The sequence below is a fragment of the Myiozetetes cayanensis genome, unplaced genomic scaffold (genome assembly GCF_022539395.1).
Source record: "Myiozetetes cayanensis isolate MyiCay16 unplaced genomic scaffold, myiCay2020 scf3, whole genome shotgun sequence".
Classification (NCBI taxonomy): Eukaryota; Metazoa; Chordata; class Aves; order Passeriformes; family Tyrannidae; genus Myiozetetes; species Myiozetetes cayanensis.
Window position 1 is genome coordinate 65107294 of NW_026087521.1, and position 19422 is coordinate 65126715.

At 38.2% G+C, this 19422-nt stretch overlaps 1 protein-coding gene across 16 annotated transcripts in view; it reads right to left on the bottom strand.

Moving 5' to 3' along the window:
• Nucleotides 1-19422, bottom strand: part of PLEKHA5 (pleckstrin homology domain containing A5) — a 163100-nt gene that overhangs the window by 70277 nt on the left and 73401 nt on the right. The window contains exon 1 of one of the 16 annotated variants that reach the window (XM_050323621.1): nucleotides 15807-15934. The exons of the other annotated variants lie outside the window; for them this stretch is intronic. The gene's annotated coding sequence lies outside the window, so the exon portion shown is untranslated. Of the gene's footprint in view, nucleotides 1-15806; nucleotides 15935-19422 lie in introns of those variants that run through there. 16 annotated transcript variants of the gene reach the window in all.

Consider the following 19422-nt stretch of genomic DNA (forward strand, 5'->3'; position numbering starts at 1 on the left):
ACTTCCATTTCAAAACTTTTTCATTACTCATCTAATTATGGCATTTTTGGCAGTAATTTAGCTGATATTTTGACAAGACTCCTCAAAATACTTGCGCTAGGTGCAGAGAAGCTTGATAATTATTGTCATAACCCTCCCACATAACAGTAGGTTAAGGCATTTGTTTTAAACTCCATCTTGCAGAGTGCAGAGAGTTTTATTAGAACCAAGCTACAATTTGATATTCACAATCTTCAACATCCAGTTTAGACAGTTGTTCAGTTATCTATAAATTTCTGGGTCCGTACACACACTTAGAATTTCACATTGCACTACAATAATATATATCTCATCGATAAATCTCAGGGGAAATAAAGCAATAAACTGGATTTTTTACTGAGAACTCTAATTTCAATTTTATACAAATTCCAACGTGTAACTCAGAGTCTCAACTCTGCATATTTATGTGTCTGTATTTTTATTACGTGGAAACAGAGTGATTCACTTTGATACAGGCAGCTAGAAGCCAGTGTGTTACTTTTTATTTATTCAGAGATACAGCCTCCAACAGGTATATGGAAACCACACTCCTCTTCCTTCTCTCTCCAGTTTTTCCTACCAGCATGTTTTGAGAACGCAGGATAACCATACACACACTCTGCTACACTTATACAGAGGGACATAACTGATCGTTACTATTTTAGGATCCATACTAATGGCATGCTAAACACTAGAGACAAAGACAGGAAAAAATTCCCCGTGTATTTCATTACTGTTCATCAGCATACTCTCCAGACTTGGTATGTGGCACAAACTATTCCTCATTAGTATCTGCTACCAGGATGTGTCAGGCTTCAGAAATCGGCACAGACTGACTAAAATGACATGAGATAAGCACTTCACTGCAAAATAAAGTATGTATCAAAATATGTTCTTGCACGTACTCTGTTCTTGATTCCAATAGTGGCTTGGTACCTGAGACAGAAGAATCAAAACCAAACTAAACTAAACCAAACCAACAATAAACAAATAAGAAAACCCACAACACAAACACTTAACCTCACCAAAACAGCTTCACACGGTGACAGGATCCATTTTTAGCTATCTCAGTGCAAGACACCAACTTAACATGCACCTACTTTACTTGACCTGTTTTCTCCAGAATTTTCGAACTTCTCTTTCCCAATCCTTTCCTCTGAAAACTGTAAGCTTTGGCATCAATTTAGCACGTAGCTTAGTTTTGGCATATGGACAAGCCCTCAGAGCAAAAGGATTTATCTTGTTCAGGTTAGAAGTTGACAGTAACCTTGAATTTGACTTATGTTATTTGCCTTCTTATCGACTCTTTCTCCTTTCCATTACTTTAGCCCCTAATCTCTTTAGAAGACAGGATTATTTTACTTATTTTCTCGACATGTTCAAAAAACCTTGTTGTGTAGTTTTAATCTACTCACTAAATGTACAGTCAACAGCAATCTTTTTGTTGGCTTAATATGATCCAAAGGCTACTTAAGAAAAAAAAAAAAGTTCTCAAATACATCATTCAGAGATATTATTCTATTTGTAAGTAGCAACTGAGTGCACCATTTCAGGAGCAGCACTTGCCAACAGAAGTCCTACACAAGCAGGTTTCTTTGTTTTCATTCTCTCTTGTGTTTACAGGACTGCTGACCCAAAATGCTCCGTACCAATAGTTCATTCTAACACACATCACCTCAAAAAGTCAGCAAAATCCAAATTCTGACCAGTGTTGCTATTCTGAAATCACTATCATCTTGATATATTGCATAGGAAATAGATAACAGCAGCTGGAATTGAAAAAGAGATACATAATCCAGCTGGACAGGATGATACAAGTCAAGTAGAAATGAAGGGTTAGACGCTCTTTCCTCTGAACAGAGCAGTTCACTCAGAAGCAGCAACAAAGATCAAAGTACCAGGGTGGAGACAGTTGGTTTGGGGTCTCTCCATTGTATGATTTGGTTGAGCTCCCTGTGTTCTTAAAAAAAAAAAAAAAAAGAGCTGGGCCAGGACTTCCGAAGACACATCTGGTTTTCTCCCACTAGAATTAAAACTAGATGCCACTTCAAAGCTCCTCTCATGCCCTTTCTTTGTAGCCTTTATTTATGTGTTCCTAAATCCTAAGACCCTCTCATTTGCTCGTTCTCAATATGGCCATCAAAGCAAAGGCTGAAAACAATATTCTTGGACCTCCCTACCTTTAATTTGAAAACACTGTTCCTTTTGACAAATGAACACTGAAGAACACATTTCAGAAGAATGATACACCAAATATTTGATTCCTAACATTTATTCTACACCTTAGATAAGATTTACAGGCTGACAATCTAATCTCTATTATGGAAATATATCACAAATATACTCAGAGATATTTCTTATGACAAGTAGTTTTATGCATTTGTCATATTTGCTTCATGACAAAACACTTTAAACGATTACAGATAAGGCAAAAAGACCAAAATTACCCAAGCAATAAAGTCATCCTCTCTATATTAATACTAAATTTTTACCTTACTGTAAAGGTAAGGCTCCACTGGAAATAAACATAAGACAAGTCTAGGCCAGCCTTATTCTGCTTCTGTGAAGCCCTTCATTCCTCAGTTGGGCAAGGAAGGTGGAGGGTAAATCAAATCAGCAATTTTTACCATGTCTGCTTGCTTTCTAGTATAAGAAATGGAAATAAATGCAGCCACTTAAGAGTTATCTAACAAAGAGTTGTCTGAATTTGGAAAAAATTTAAGTAAATGCAGTCCCTACACAACTGTTAGCAAGGATGTGGTCTGTGGCTGTACCAACTCTTCCATTTTACTAAATCTGTAATGCCACACTGTACAGTAAACAGCAAATGCAAGCACTTTTTTGCCAATGCTATCATCATACCCTAGAATTACGAGCCTTTTTTCAATTAAGCTTTTTAAACAGCAAGTTTGGAAACCAGGCTGCATTGGCTCCACCACAAAACATCTGAGTTTGGTAACTTAACACGAGGGAGTCCGAACCAAAGAGGGTACAGAGACAGCCATTTGCAAAGTGCTGACAGACTCGTAACACATCCCACGTGCTGCCAAGAACAAAGTGTTTCTAACCCTTTGTGAGTGCACACGCCTGGGAAGGTGCAGACGAAATTCTATGAACTTTCTTGGCACACAATGTAACACCTAAACTGTAGTTGCTGCTGCCACCATTTTTCTGGTCTGCCACTGAGTTTACTTTTTCAGGCGGCATGTCAAATTCTGTAGGCTCTCCTTTTGAGCCCTCCTTGGTTACAGTTATAGTAGTTTTGGTATCTTTGCTGCTGCTGCAATGAAAAGGCACCTGGACATTTCTACACAACTCACTGTACTCCAACCTTTCATTTATTATTGATTTTTATTTTCCAAAAGATCAAGCAGTACTGCCCCAAAACTATAAACCTTCCTTTCAATAGGACCATTGTAAACCCACATTTATATTCCAACGAAAATATTCGTGCAAAAAACAAAGCCTTTTCTCACTTGAGCAGATATGATTAATATGCTCTCATGACATATTTCCAATGTAAAACTAAGTTTATGTAAGCAAGGGCAAATATTTAAAAACTCTTTCAAAATGCTAGGATGAAATACTTGCTAAAATAGCATATTGTGTATTACAGATTGACAAGCTTTTAATAAGAGACTGATTTTTCTAATCAAACACTCTATTGTCAGAAAAAGGTACTGTTCTCAGGTTTCCCAAAACTTTGTGGGAGGTGTCCTTCACTCTGCAGGTAACATGCTTGGGAACTTATAAAATACTGAGACTCAGTAAAGGCCCCCAAAGCCACACACCTTTAACTAGAAGTGTGGTAATTTGTGAAATGTACCTGTCATATGTCATCAATTTATGTAACACTTCATTACACACATTTTAAGCCCCGGGCACACGTCTAATATAGTGCCTTGATAATAGCACTAGAGATGAAGAAAATTTACAATTCTGTAACTATTACTCTGCAGTAAAAATGACCAACACACTGCTTGGTATTTGAGGCAAATTGAAGAGAATAACGAGATGAATGTTAGAAGGTAGAACTATCTGTAAACCTCAGACTAGACAGCTGAAATCCAAGCATCCCTTAATGGTTACCTACCTGGAAAGATTCCAACCACTAGAGCAACATAACAGCTCTGAAGTGAAAACCCACAATATTTTTCTAAAGAGGAAGGAGATTTGGAGTAGCGTGGCTCAGCAGGTGGTTTGTGGACCAGAAGCACCACTGGATTTTCCAGTCTGACTGCTACTGCCTCTTCCTGCTTGATCAGGGAGGTTGTACCAGACAACCCACTGTGGCCCCTTCCAACCTGACCCACTCTGTGATTCTGTGAAGACTGACAGAAGATGTCTGTCTGATCAGCTAATGCTGCACGGAATGTCACTTCACTGATGCAGGAGGGACACTGCAGCCTCTCCTGAAGAGGTAGAGAGGACAGTAGTAGTAAAAGCTAGTTTGTAGAGAGGGCAAAAAGCCACATTCAATACAAAATAATAAAGCTCTTCCAATATAAAGAGAAAGGTCTCTTTGCTGGTGAAGTTAGACCTAATAAATTGGTATATTTCACTAAGATGAGTTAATTAAAAACTACTAATTCACATTTTCTTACACATACTATATTACAGCTTTTCAGAATGATAAATAAACCTGACTTGAATTTACAAGGGACAAATGAACTTTGGCTGCATGATCAGAGTTGTACCACACTACCAGGAGCAATTCATCACATCAAGTAAATTAGAGAGAAGTCAGCTGTCTTAGTCACCCTCCACAACTATAAGCATCAAATTCAATTAAAACTCTTAGCAAATGCTTTTATAGCTACATACCAACTTTTAATGTTTTCAAAGCTCACTAGACAGAAAATTATCTCAACTACATATCACTAAGCTCAGTTATGCAAGCCTTGGCCTTCATGATTTATCAGAACCATAAGTGAAATGTACAGTTGAGCAAGTGTTAGAAAACAGAAGTAGGAACTCAAAAGGCAATTTTGACTTAGGGTTCCACTTCACTGCATGAAATTTAGAGACATTTTACAGGAGAAAGGTACTTTAATAACAGTTGCTCTTCCCAATTTTAACATGTTTTTCAATAATTCTGTTTTGAAACAAAAATGCTAAAGACACCAACAAGAAAAGTGAATGCAGACAATTTAAGCAGTTTAATACCTATATATGTGTATTTATATTTTAAAATACATTCATATAAGGCCTTTGCAAAAAGCAAATCTTTCTGTCAAAAAGTATTCCCAGCAGAAGTCTGATTTGGATCCGACTTCTCTGCAAGCTCACATGGTTTAAAGAACTCAAGATGTCTTCAGTTAGTACACCCTGAGAAAAGCTGCTCTGCCACGTCTTAACTTCCACTTGGCTTGGACAATCTGCATCCCTTGTCACTTCTCTACACCTCTCATGCACTGACAACTCTGACTGTCCTGTCACTTGGTCCAAGCCCTTCTCCACCTAAAGTTCAAAAGGGATCTCAATGGATTTGGTAATCAGAGGACACAGAAAAACAAGAAAACTTTCAGTTTCATTTGAAAACAGTTGTGCATTTGATAACAAGAACAATAAATCCTACAAGCACTTGCTCACCTCAGTTCTTTCAACCAGTTTGAAGCATTGTCTGATACTAAGTGTTTCAGAAGAGCCAGCAATTCCCTTTCATAAAATCTAGTTGTTTAGTAAATTGCTATAATTGTCCCCTATTTATACCTCTCTTATTAATGATCTGTTTTGCCCCCTACACATTATGTATCAATTCTTTTTCAATCCCAGTTTTATTATATTGTGTGGGGTTTGAGTGCTCTCGTATAATATAACTCAGAACCTTGTTTAGTTTAGTCTCAAACTACTTGCAGCAGTGACAGCCTTGAGAGAATGACTGCAGAAGTTACAGCACAGTTGTTCAATAAACTCCTGCCACAGAACTGCAAAAAAGTAAAGCTCCTTAATTTATTGAATTACAAATTCAATATATAAATATTGAATTCAATATTGAATTCAATATATAAATAGTAACCCCCCCTGTAATTTCAGTGAATTACTAGCTCAAATTCAACAGGAGAATTTCAAGAGGCATTTGGTAAAACCACACTGTGTTGCTCTGCAAACCCAGATAAGCCCATCAGGATCAAAATGTGATATCCATTAACCAAAGTAGTTCTATACCTTATTTATCTTAAAAGTTTTCTACCTTTGACGAGATTTCTACAGATATCTTTCCCTTACCATTACTCTGGTTTGTTTGTTTGTTTTGTGTATGTTGAGGTTGTTTTGGGGTCTTTTGTTTCTTTGTTTTTAAGATTATGTGACTCACATCATTATCTGTGTATGGAGCAAGTACCTTATTCGTCTTAGCCAAGGTTACACAGAAGTGTAACAACATTACACTGTCTCGAGATGACTTCCATGATTTCTTGATCACTTATCCAATACCTGGGAGTTGCCATAGTTACACAATTACATCTCCAGTAAACAGCCATTTTTATTAAATAAACCTACATTTCTATTAATAGCCCAGTAAAACCTTAAAAAAAGAGTCATGCTTATCAAGCACTTATATCAGAAAATACTAGGTCATAACTAGACACCTCCTAAGTCTGCTGAGATGAAAAGAAATCTTCCTTTAAAAAAATTTAACAGAAGGAAGCAGCTCAAATTTTGGTGCATCCACTTGTGTATCAGTTTTAATTGTGGTACTGATTCAGACACATCCTGTATTTCAAGCAGTCTCTCACAATGGATCCTATTTTGCAAGAAACAAGGGTAGCGACTGAAATTTATAAAAATAATTATTTCATAAATGAATAGTCATCACTAAGGCTTTAATCACTGGTCTTCTTAAAGCCATTGTGAGGATCTAATTGAATAATCTTGGTGGTCCACTGATAGAGCATATGCAAATACGTGCACCAGACCCCAGAGGATAATTAATGGAAGCTTACACCATGTGTGGGCCTGCATTCATCTCAGACAAAAGAGTACAAACTCTATTAAAAATATTCATTGCTTGTGACGTAAAGTTCAAGTACAGAGACACATGGGGCATGAAGTGTGGCACTGAACTGGAACACTGATCGTGTCAGCTGTCATCTCCAAGGTCTGAGGGCGCAGCTGAGCCTTGCTCAGCTTTCTTGTTTCCCTCAGCCCACTTAGGTACAGCTTCAGGAGCTGATCATTTCAGAGAAATAATAATATTATTGCCTTAGAAGAATAGCAGCAAGTTGTTTTAGAAGGCTCCAAAGGACTGAAATGCTAGCAACAAATAAAATTGGTTTAGGATTTTTCTGACATCACAAGTAGATGAGGAATTATTTCAGGATTTTCTCTGTGTGCTTACACCCTTTAAAAAAGCACCTAAATTGTTTTCTTCAAACATCCACACCTAATGTTAGCTTTGTTTATATTTCAGACTTCAGATCCTGGTGGAGATAATATTTTAATCTAGAGGTGTGAAAGACAATCAGGTTTGTGGGGAAACCTTGAGAACTGATCTAACTGCAAAGAGGCCACGTTTCCCCTCTTTATTTGGTTTTAAATTCATTATTCCCTACTATTTATCTTATTAGCTTCAAGTATATATAAAAATTAGGCAGGCCTCAAGACTTCAGTAAACACTACTTTTCAGGAAAAACACAATTGTATTACCCACAAAAAAATACCGAAGAGTATCACACTTTGACGTGGTGCTAATTCCTCTCACCTCACGACTGCATCTTAAACATCGACACAAGTCCTTTTCAAGGAGGGAATGCCAGGCCAGATGGACCCACCGTCTGATCCACAGTGATGGCTCACTGCTGCTACCATGAGTTTAACTTTGATTGCCAGAGTTAAGTGGCTGTCTACACCTAATTGTTGGTGCTAAGAATACCAGTCAGTAATTAGCAAAACCAGCCCTCTGCAGCACTGAATCCATCCTTCCATGCTGTTTATTAAACTACAGCATTAATTCCTTGCTTTGATAAAGTATGATGAAAAAAGCAATGGAAACTCACAGTTTCATGCAACAAGAAAAGGGCTGAGAAATACACCACGGAAACAGGCAGAGCCAAATTACAGCTGGGAACTGCAGACTGGTGCCCTCCCCCTCTGTTACCAAGCACAAAATGGAACGGTGGGAGAATTTATCCAGTTGTGTCCTGGGCTGCATCCAAAGCAGCGTGGGCAGCAGGGTGAGGGAGGGGATTCTACCCCTCTGCTCTGCTCTGGTGAGACCCCACCTGCAGAGCTGCCTCCAGCCCTGGGGTCCCAGCACAGGAAGGACATGGACCTGCTGGAGCAAGTCCACAGGAGGACACTAAGTTGATTAGAGGAATGGAGCACCTCCCCTATGAGGAAAGGCAGAGAGAAATGTGACTGTTCAGCCTTGAAAAGAGAAGGCCCCAGAGTGACCTACTTGCAGCCTTTCATTACCTGAAGGGAGCCTAAAAAACATGGAGAGAGACAATTTACAAGGGCATGCAGTGACAGGACAAAGGGGAATGTCTTCAAGCTGAAAGAGAGCAGGTTTAAATTAGATGTTGAGAAGAAATTCTTTATTGTGAAGGTGGGGGGGGCACTGGAACAGGTTGTCCAGAGAAGCTGTGGATGCCCCAACCCTGGAAATGCTCTAGGTCAGGCTGGATGGGGCTTTGAGCAACCTGGTCTAATGAAAGGTGTCCCTGTCCATGACAAGGGGGTTGGAACTGGATGACCTTTAAGGTCCCTTCTGTGATTCTATGGTTCTACAGTTTAGATGACTGGTCTAAAAAGAAAATGTCCAAGGTTAGGTAACAAGTGATTAGTCAGATTCATATAACATACACCCTGAAACCCCAAATGACAAGCCCTCTTTTAAACACAGTTCTAATTTGCTTTCTCTTATCTCTTTTTATACACATCATCACAACTGGCAGGACCCCAGATACTGGAATCTCATTCTGTTAGTATAGAATACACAGACAAAAAAAGGTGTATACACCATTATGATAGTTTTAATGAAATGTTGTTGTCTAATACTTAAAATTCCTGTGTAGAGTTTTTTTACATCATTCAAACATCTCCCCCCAAATTATCTCAAAAACGCCACCTTTGTTATAAAAAAGTGTATTATAAACAAAAGCAGCTAAAAGGATACTGCAAGATAAAGATTATTCACAGTAAAACCTTATGCAAGAAAATCCACTGATTTTTAGAACCAGCCTTCCTAAGAAATAGCAAAAAAACCAAATCAACTTGAATACAAGATTAAATATTATTTTGTTTACGTAATGTTTTAGCTACTTTTCCCCATCTCAATGCCAAGTTTCTAATAAAATAGATAAACCCCACAATTTAGACAGGCTGCTGAAGAGGCAGCGACAATTCACGACAACTTCAGCAACACCGTTACTCGTTTATTAGGTAAGTGGAACAGATGAAGAGTAACACTTTCCCTCTAATTAAGGCAATTTGGCCTTTTTAAATAAATAAAAAATTTTGCATAATTGGTAAACACAAATGATTTGAAGTGTTATCTTTTAGTAAATTACCACATTACACTGAAAAAAAAAAAGATTTGCCTTTTAGAATGTGCTTAATGCACACAGTCAGGTACTTTAAAAGGTGAATTGGCCAAAGTAAGTACCACAAGAACAAGGACATTTAGGGAGCTGGATATATTATTATTTAACTTACTTGTTGAAATTTTAGTACCCCATCTCATCAAGAGTTTACATCTACCACCCACTGCTTCTGTGCAGACTGTCAATCACTTTGATGCCTGTTGGTCTCATCTAATCAAACCATTGGCTCTAGAAAGTTTAGAAATTTTCATTTGACGAAAGTATTTCTTGGCTGCCTCCCCTTGTATTTTCACATCTTCGGTTTCAACACCTACACAGATTGTTCTGCATTATCCTTTTACCTCATAAATGCAAAGGAACAACTGCAGTTTATTTACAAAATGAACTGTCAGCACACTTGACAGCTATGCAGGAAACATACCCAGCAAAAAGAATTATAATTCAGTAGTCCCTTAGTTTTACATCCTGACTCTCACAACTGCATCCTTATCCCACAATCCAAGGGAAACAACACTTCATTTTTATTAAAGGCTATTGCTGACCCAGCAACACATTCCACTCCAGAAAATGGCACACCAGGTTGCCTCTTCCAAGGTTAAACCACAGGTTAACTGCAGTAGCAGGAAAAGCTACAGGATGACACCTCCTGTTGAACAGACATGATGCCTCCCATGACCTTGCCAGCATTTTCTTGCATTAAATTCATACCTCAGTGAGAGCCAGAATCTGGGAGGTGTTTTCTTTCACAGGTGGCTTTTTCAAGCTGTTGGGAGGCTCCAAGCTGCTGGAATTGTGGTGTGCCATTCAAAGTCTACACACGAGCCATCTTTGGCCAGCTCTGGGAGGCTGCTCTCTCACATACTGAGTAATGAAGTGTTAACAGCATCGGTGACAACTTCTTGAGCTTTAATCCCAAGAGCTGAATTCTCTGATGTGAGGGACACACTCCCACACCTCCCAGAGACCACAGAAATGAACATAACGCAGGGACGGCTGTAACACGAAGTATTTTGATGCTGCACTCAAAATACAGCCCACAACGAGCAACTGGGATAGAGGCAGCACAGGCTTCACGTTCAGTGCCACGTACTTGTTGCATTGGAATTCCATATGCCTGGCCTCCCTGTTTGCAGGTCCACCTCTTCTGCTTAAAGCCAGGACTTGGAGCTACACTGTCACAACTGCTCTGAGAAATGGCCAGCTGCACCAGAATGACCAGCCCTCTCCACCCTTGGCTCCTGTGCTGCCACCAGGGCTCGGGCAGACACAGAGTGATCCAGTTCACACAACTTGAAAATGAACCTTTTTCCTCGGCACTGACCTTGCTGCAGGAACCACAGCACAGGGTGCTGCCAGGGGAGAGGGAAACAGCTTTCCTGACAACAGCTGACTGCTGCTTTGGTGTTAACTCCATCTTCAGCCTCAAGCTGGCAAAAGTGTGTCAGAACAGTTCATCTGTACTAGACATTTCTAAGGGTGTAACTACACGGTAATGTAAAAACATCCTGATCAAGACTAATTTCATCAAGAAACGCTTTATGTAAAAGTGCCAAATCAGTTTGTTTCAGTTGTGTCAGAGCAAGAGGTCAGGGACAGAGGGACACTTGGATGGCAGGCATCACACTCAGTGTCAGTCACTTCACATAATTTTTAAAGGGCAAAGAAAATCCAATATCATCTCTGTATTGGGTGGGAACACTATCTTTTATCGACTTCTTTGGAAACTTAGATGTCGAAGTTTTTCTTGTGTTGAATCTGCCTTTGGAAACAATTCTTAAGGACTAGTAAAATCATATCCAAACAAGTGAAATTAACTGCAGTTTACCATATGGAGTATTACTCATTTCTCCTCTTACCAGTAGAAAACATGAACATAAGGAAGAGATTTGCAAGGCAGGGAATATTCATATGAAACCCAGAAGTGAAAAACTCCTTCCTTCATTTTTTTTTCTTTCTGGATTACACATTGTATATTAAAAATAAAATAATCATATTTTAGGCTACATTCCAAGAGCATAAAACAGAGGATTTGTAAAGAAATATATTTTTACAGTATCTCTTACGTTATAGACTGTTTGCAGAACCAGCAGTTCTAGGGATATTCCAGATCTATAAAGTAACTATGCTATGCAAAACTTTTTACAGCTCTCCAGCTACTCAATACAGTTCTACATGATATGTACCTTTTGACATTAAATTGTTTCAGAATGGTTTCCTTCTGGTATTCCCAATTTTCTAGCTTTCTCTATGGGTATCCAACCTCTATATGAATTTACTCCCTTTCCTAGCTACAAAGTGTGGTAAGTTCTGAAATGTGTTTCTGGCCAGCAGGTTTATAGTAGCACAATTCTTTATTATTGGTATAAAAGAGGAAAAAAACCAACAGCCTGGATGTGGCACTAAAAAGACCCCTGGTTGTTCCTGGCTTAAAATACCAATATTTATTTGTTTGTTTGCTTTAGGCCCGGATTCCTGGTGCCCCCTAAAGCTCCAGGCACCATGTAGCTCACAGAACAGGTATCACAGACCAGCTCTAAGTCCTTATCAGCCTTTTATTGTGCATGCCTGCTCTGATCAGTGTGGCAATGAAATCTCTAACACAGGCTATTGGCTAGAGGTGTGTTTACAACAATGCTATTCTTCAATGGTAGACATTACAATAAAGTCATTCAAAGACAAAGCCTTTGAAGTGTTAATAAATATTAATTAATTCTCCTCCTATCCCTTTTGAATCTCATAAAGCAAAGAATTTTAACAGTGGAAGGCTGGGTTAAAAAAAAAGAGGAGGACAACATTTCACCAGCAATTTCTCATTCTACATGGAAAATGCGGACTAAAGGCTGTTTTGCAAGTTGAAAACAAAGTGTCACTTGAATAAGTCTTCCACGGAGTATGAATTAGGGAGTTTGACTGTACTGTTGCCTTGGGCTGGGAAGTTTCCCAATGTCTGCTGCCTATATGATGTGCTAACACAATGTGCTCCTGATCCCTGGCTGCCTCAGGCAGGGAGTCTGGGGATGCTCTGCCAATGACAAGTCAGCAAAACAAGCTTGCCATGGTCTCCTCCCTCCCCAAGCCCTTTTCCTGGTGATAATTAAGGCAAAACCATCCAAACCAAACAATCCAGCCTACCTCATGCATTTTAAAGGAACAGAAAATGCACAAGCCAAAATATATATTGGTAGAACAACTTCGAATAAAATTTATTTTCTTTTTTACTTGGTGAGTTTTGACCCTGAAAATGACTGGCATTGTTACATAACTTTTTAATGATTTAATGCCAAGCTAGAAGCTTGATCCCACAGTATGTATTTTAGAGAAGTAAACATGGTCTTCACCAAATAAGTGTTTTCAGTGTTTTGCAAAAAAGAACATTCTAAAAGATGAAAATAGATCAATGTATGAGGCAAATCAAAATGTTAAGGACAAGCAATAAATTCATCAGCTTCCCCAAAAGCAAGTGTGAACAAGCAGTAATGCCTCGCCATGAATGTTGTTCATACTTTTCCTCATTAGGTAGAAGGTATTTTGAGGTAAAGAATTTGTTGAATGACCAATATTGCTCTAAACTATTTCAATGCTCAGATGAAATCAGTAATTTGCCCCTTCCTCTTTCCACCCCTTGAAATAAACACCATACTTTGAGCTTTAGAAAATTTCTGGTAGAATGGCAGATTTCACTCTTTTAATTAGGACAATTTATTTCTAAAGCTGGATAAGGGAAAACACAGATCACACTGAATGTTCACAGTCTGTGTTCCTGTAGGGATTGTATTATTCAGATAAAAGTTCCAGTACTAGAAGGAACACATGTAAGCCCCTTCCCCAATAAAACAGGCAGACTGATCCAAGTGGCTCAGTTTAGAAACAAAGCCAGGACTTTCTTTCAATTACCTGGCTTGGTGACAAAAACCTTTAAATACATCAATTTACTCCTCCTTCAGCTTGTATTAGGTAGCCACACATTTAAATCAAGAAATATTTTAAGGTTTAAATGTTAGAGGTATCCTTTTCTCCTCTAAAAACCCCCCAATCTAATCCTGCAAGAGCACAGGAAACTTATGAGCAAGAATGTTACTCCTAGAGGTTGGAAAAAGTAACTGGAAAATTCCAGCCATCGCCACACTAACTCCAACTATGGTTCTACTCACTTAACCAATGAAACCAGAAAGTTTCAAAGCAGCAATCATGATAAAGCACATGTAATAAGCATCCTTAGACCTATATTTAAGAAAGGCCTCTCATTCCACTCTCTGTGAGTTTTTTTTTCTGGAAAGAACTTAAGCATTTTATCCTGATTAACTTATAAGTATAGCTGGATGGGTTCTTTTGCTGAAGAAAAGCAGCAAATTAGAAGTTTATGCACAATCCTAAACTCCAGTCAACAGAACAGCAAAACAGCTATTTGTGCCACTCAAGTTATATGATTCCAAAACTAAAATGCTACCAGCATCCTCATTTTTGTGCAGAGCTTCTCCATGTTTTTCCATTTACCAGCACATTCAATAGGGTATTTATATATCAAAAAGCACAGTGCACTTTAAACATCTTTGAAGATAGTCTGATGTAACTGCCCCTTTTTGGCCAAGCCCAAATTACATTTAAAACAAAGAAACAAAGAAACCAACAAGCAAAAACCCAAAACCAACAAAAAAATCTCTGGGATAAAACTGGTAATAAACTTTAACTTATCAAGCTTTAAGAAAAAAAAATGTCAAGTAGGTACAATAAACGTCTCAGTAAAATGAAACATTAAAATTTATCTAATGTCAACATCAGAATTTATTTGCAAACTATAATGACACAGAAAATAGTTCTTCTATTCATGACAACAGAATTTAAAAAGCATTTCCCACAGCTCCTTGCTTTTAGTTCTGGGTTGGGAGCCAAACCACCTACATGAAGAGTCAGAGCTACAAAGGAACTTCTATGCTAATAGTAATCTTCCAAATCATGTAAATCATAAATATTGTATCAATTCTGCATCTGTAGTATATCATCACCACACTACTGCATTAGAGAAATTGCCAGTTGATGCATTAATGGAATTATCCTAAGCACAGGTTTCTGCAAGCTAACATATTACATCCACGTAGCCACCTACAGCTCTGATTCAGACCATCGAAACTCAGTCTGGGAATTATTTCCTAATGAAAATCAATATCTAACTTTTACTGAGATGAGTTGCACTATTCCCCAGAATCGTCAAACAGATGAATAAAGTATTTTTGCATGTATTCATCCATCAAGACTTGTCATCCTTAAAAGAAAAACACCAAGAGAAACAAAACCCAAAGTGACACAGCAAAACCCTGGGCTTCCCTTGCTAAATACCTCTGTGTAGATAAGTGTGCTGTAATTTTCTAACTTTAATATGGAAGATTATCAGTATATTAAAATAAAAACCTTTTCAAAACTGGAATCTGCCAAGATTCCCAAATGTCACAGTGCTGCAGTACTTTTACAATTTAGACCTTTAAGTGCAAGCAAGGAGAAAAAAAGACTTGTATTTTATATTTTTTTCTGTGATGAGAAAACAGTTACCCAGAAGTAGAAACTGAAGTGTTTTTCAGTTATTTAAAACCTAATACACAACCACATACAGTTTTGTGGGTTGGTTGGTGTTTTTTTTTCCTAAATAATTTTTATGCTGACAGATTTTGCAGCTCAAGATATCACATTCATACAGAAATAACCATCCAGCTTGGCAGATATACATACAGATACATACACTGACTGGAAATGCATCTGGTTTTCCATTTGGTGTCCTCCACAAGCATATACAACCCCCAAAATAACATCTGAAACACGGTCATCTACTGCTGTTGCCGTGTGAGCTGTATGTTAAAACCAGGTAACTCACAAGTGTCTGTTTGGAAAGTACTTCCCATTCAGCATTGCAAGCTAATTAAAAAAGCTCAAATTCCTGTTACATTCAGTCTCTTAGACATGTGTTTTAGCAGACAAGCATGTCTCAATAAAAATCTTGGAAGTTAGACACAGTTACAGTAAGTAATAAACCAGTAAACTCTTCTATCTACAGTTAGGTTTCTATATAAAATCTTAACCTGAATGCTATAAATGTTGTGTTCTACTTTGCATAATATTGTGAATAATTGAGCGATAGATTAAGAAAAAAATCATTAAAAAAAAAAAAAAAAAAAAAGGACATTTTTCCAAAGAGCGAGGAAATGGTTTATGTCTAAAGAAAAACAGTTGTTAAAATGTGTAAGAATTACTCACCAGTCTCTGGAGAAGTTAATTCTTTACCACAAGCTTGACACACATAAAATAAAAAACACCTAAGGATGTGAGGTACAAGCCCTTTCTCTTGGAAGCTGCTCCCCAGTGAGTACTGCACAGCCCTGACCTGGAGGGAGAGCAACTTAGCTGTCAGGATTGCTACTCTGAGAGAAAGCTGATACCAGAGTGATGTCACATTCTTCTGAAATGTTACTGCAGCTCCAGATTACTGACTCTCTCCTACCAATAAAATCCCTACCTCTAGATGATGGAAGGCAAAACATTTAACAACAGGATCAGGTTTCAACAGGAGCCAATAGTAAAGATTTTTAACAGCACATTAGACAAAACGCTACAGTCAGAGGAAGTGAAAAAGGACAGACGCTGGCTAGGTTACCTAAATACTCTCTTCTAATTACCTTCAGCCTGCAAAGTTTTTATTTGTGACAGCAATATTCAGAAATACTTCCTGAGACGGAAGGGAAGAGGGAAGATTGGCACTACAGCACCAGGCACCTCTCAAGGTCCCAGCTAATTCAGCCAAGAAGACCCCAACTCAGCATGGTGGCCCTCACACAGGTCACCTTTCTCCCTTTCTTGACCTCTTTCTGCCCCAACATCTGCTCCACAACCCTTTCTCTCATCCTGCATGCCTCATGCCAGCTGCAGGAAGCACTTGGAAGCCCAATCCTCGGAAAATATTTGCCTAATTCCATTGAGAAACAAAGGTTAGGAAAATGGATGGGGAAGAAAAAAACAAACAACCAACCAGCAAAAAACGTAATCCTTGTGTGCTAAAATCAGGAACTATAATACCAGAATGGATGCATCCAAACCACTAATGCAGGATGTGAAGCTATACACACTGTTAACACCACAGAAAAGAATGATCGCAACAGGTATTGCAGGAAATTTCTATATAGGAAAGAAAAATGAGGGACTTAACATTCCACTTTAAAAATATAAAGCAAAAAGGAGATGAAGAACATGAATAAGTTATGTGGTACATTAAATCCACTTCTGCAAAAATAAAAATTTGAGTTGCAGGGACAGCTAGGGTCTTCCACAAATCCCAAAATTTAAATTAGAGCACAGAGATCTTCCATATTAAATCATAAACATCAAAGATTATCTTCATGAATATTTTCAAATTAACGTCACACATCTCTAAATATGACAGCCCACAGATTTCCAGCAGTCCTGAACCAAGAGCATGCTAATTTGGAGCTGGTTAGTAATCAATGTGGGCACTGTGTGGGCAAGGACTGCCTTCAGTCAGCTACACTGAGGGCAGTGCAGAGAAGCCTGAATTTTTGTACATTTATTAGTGAAATTATCTGTGACCTATAAAGAGAACAATCTTGCAGCAAAAGAATCCAAGGATTGATTCACAATGATCAATCACTACTTTTATAAAAATGATCCCACATGGTGTAAAACAAGAAATTCTAAGGAATGCATAAAGCAACAAGCTAGAAAGAACACAGGGGCCTTCAAAGTAAAGATATGGCACCTCAAAACATTAAAAACATTCTTCTGATAGAATGAATAAGGACTGGGAAAATACTCCAAAACTGGTATGCAGTCAGAAAAGGGTTCAAGTGGGAGCCAGCAGAAATGGGGACCTGAGAAATATTCTTCCTCATTTTTCACTGTTCTGTGTGAACAGTATCAACCACAGGAGGTGGGACATAAAATGAACTACAAATAAATGCATGGGAGCAGGCTGCCACCGGGGCAGGGAAAGAAACTGGTTAAAGAGAAGCAGCCAAGGGCAAAACCAGCAATCAACTGATGCACAGAAATCTATTGCCAGAATTCAAGCCTGTTCACAGGCTGGTCTTGCTAATGGGTGAGATCATAAAACTTTTCTGTGTCAGAAAGAGGTTGGCTTCAAAAACCACAAGTGCTAACCCTTAAGGCAAGTGACCTATTTTGAAACAATGTCACCTGCCACACTTAGAATAGCAGAAGTCTGGAGTGCAAAACCTGATAAATGTTGTTTCCAAAAAGGTATGCGATATGAGACTTGAAGCAAAGATTAACAATCCAGAAATCAGCTGGAAAATTGAATTTTATCATCAGTCATGTGTTCTGTGGTCAATATTAGAGACTATGCTTCCTTTTCTCACTCATTTGCACATTTAATTTACCAAACTGATCCACAGCTTGAAATTAAGTTAGCAATCTTTTCCTCCTTTTTTTTGATAGCATATGATAAGCTTTATAGATGTAATTAATCTCTTGATAGTTCCATGGCATTAAAGCCTCTCTTTGTAAGAGTTGTGCTATTTCCAGAAGAATCTACATTTCATTAATAGCCTCCAGCACTGATTTCAGCATCAAGATTTGATAAAGCATTAGCACATGATGTTTGAAGACAAAGGCCAAAGCAGCTGGAAGAGAGAAGAGCTACCAGTTTTGAGTCATGGGAGCTTATCAGAAGGTAAGGGCTAATTTGAATGAGAGAAAAACTTAGTATTTAATTACACCAACTTTCTGCTATTTTCCAGTTTTCAATTTCAGTTCAAAAAAAAAAAAAAAAAAGTAACTTCACAGGAAAAAAACCCCCACATTTCTGAATGGCCTGCAAACTGAGATTTCACCCTGCACTGAAGCATCACCATTTCCATGAGTTTAATTTCATAAAACTGTAAGATAGGTGAGACTAATCCTGAAAGACTAAATCAGAGCAAGACAACAGGTCCTTGTTCCTGTTGAACATACTATCCCACAGAGTTATGGACTGTTCCACTAAATGTGATTTGCTATTTTCAAGTAAGAAGATAAATTTTAGGTTTTTTTCAGCCAAAACGATGTAAAGACAAAACAATGAAACTGGCTTAAAGGAGTAAGGGAAAATAAAATTGTTCTGGGTACATATGTACAGATGACCACATGGCAATCTTACCACTATTTTCCACAGAATTTAGGGGTTTATGTTCATGTTATTTCTAAGGTCTTTAGACATCTGGTTTAGGGGATGTGCTTCTGATTAGTGTAACAGGCTGCCTTGGGGACAATCAGTATAAATGCTACAATATATAAAAACCTTAGGTCAAAAAGGTTTTACACAGAAATCAGACTCATACAAAAATGTAAGATGAACAAGACTTTTGGTAGTCATCAAGTTCTATCCCATGCTCAGAGATAAATTCAATACTAGATCAGATTGCAAAGGCCCTTATCCAGGTGAGTTTCAAAAATCTTCAAGAGTGATGCCATACTTTTTGTGATCAACAGATTTAGGGTTTTTACTACTATTATTTTAACCTGTTAGAATGTACTTTATTGCAATCTATGACCATTGCCTCTTGAGCTTTGTGCAGTTCTGAAGAGAGTCTGTCTCCTCTGCAAAGCCCAGATATTAATGAAAGACTGCAGTTATGTCCCTGCTTTTGCCTTTTCTCAGGCTAAACACATCAAACTCCTTAAGCCTCTTCTAGTACACCCTGTGTCCTGGCACTGTCCTGGACTCACTCATGTTTGTCTCTCTCTCATACTGACGTGACCCAAACTGGATACTATTCCAGAGATAACCTCCAAAGCGATGACTTGATGGCAATAATCACCATTCTCGCTAGGGCAGCCCTATACATGGTTAGCCCTCATCACC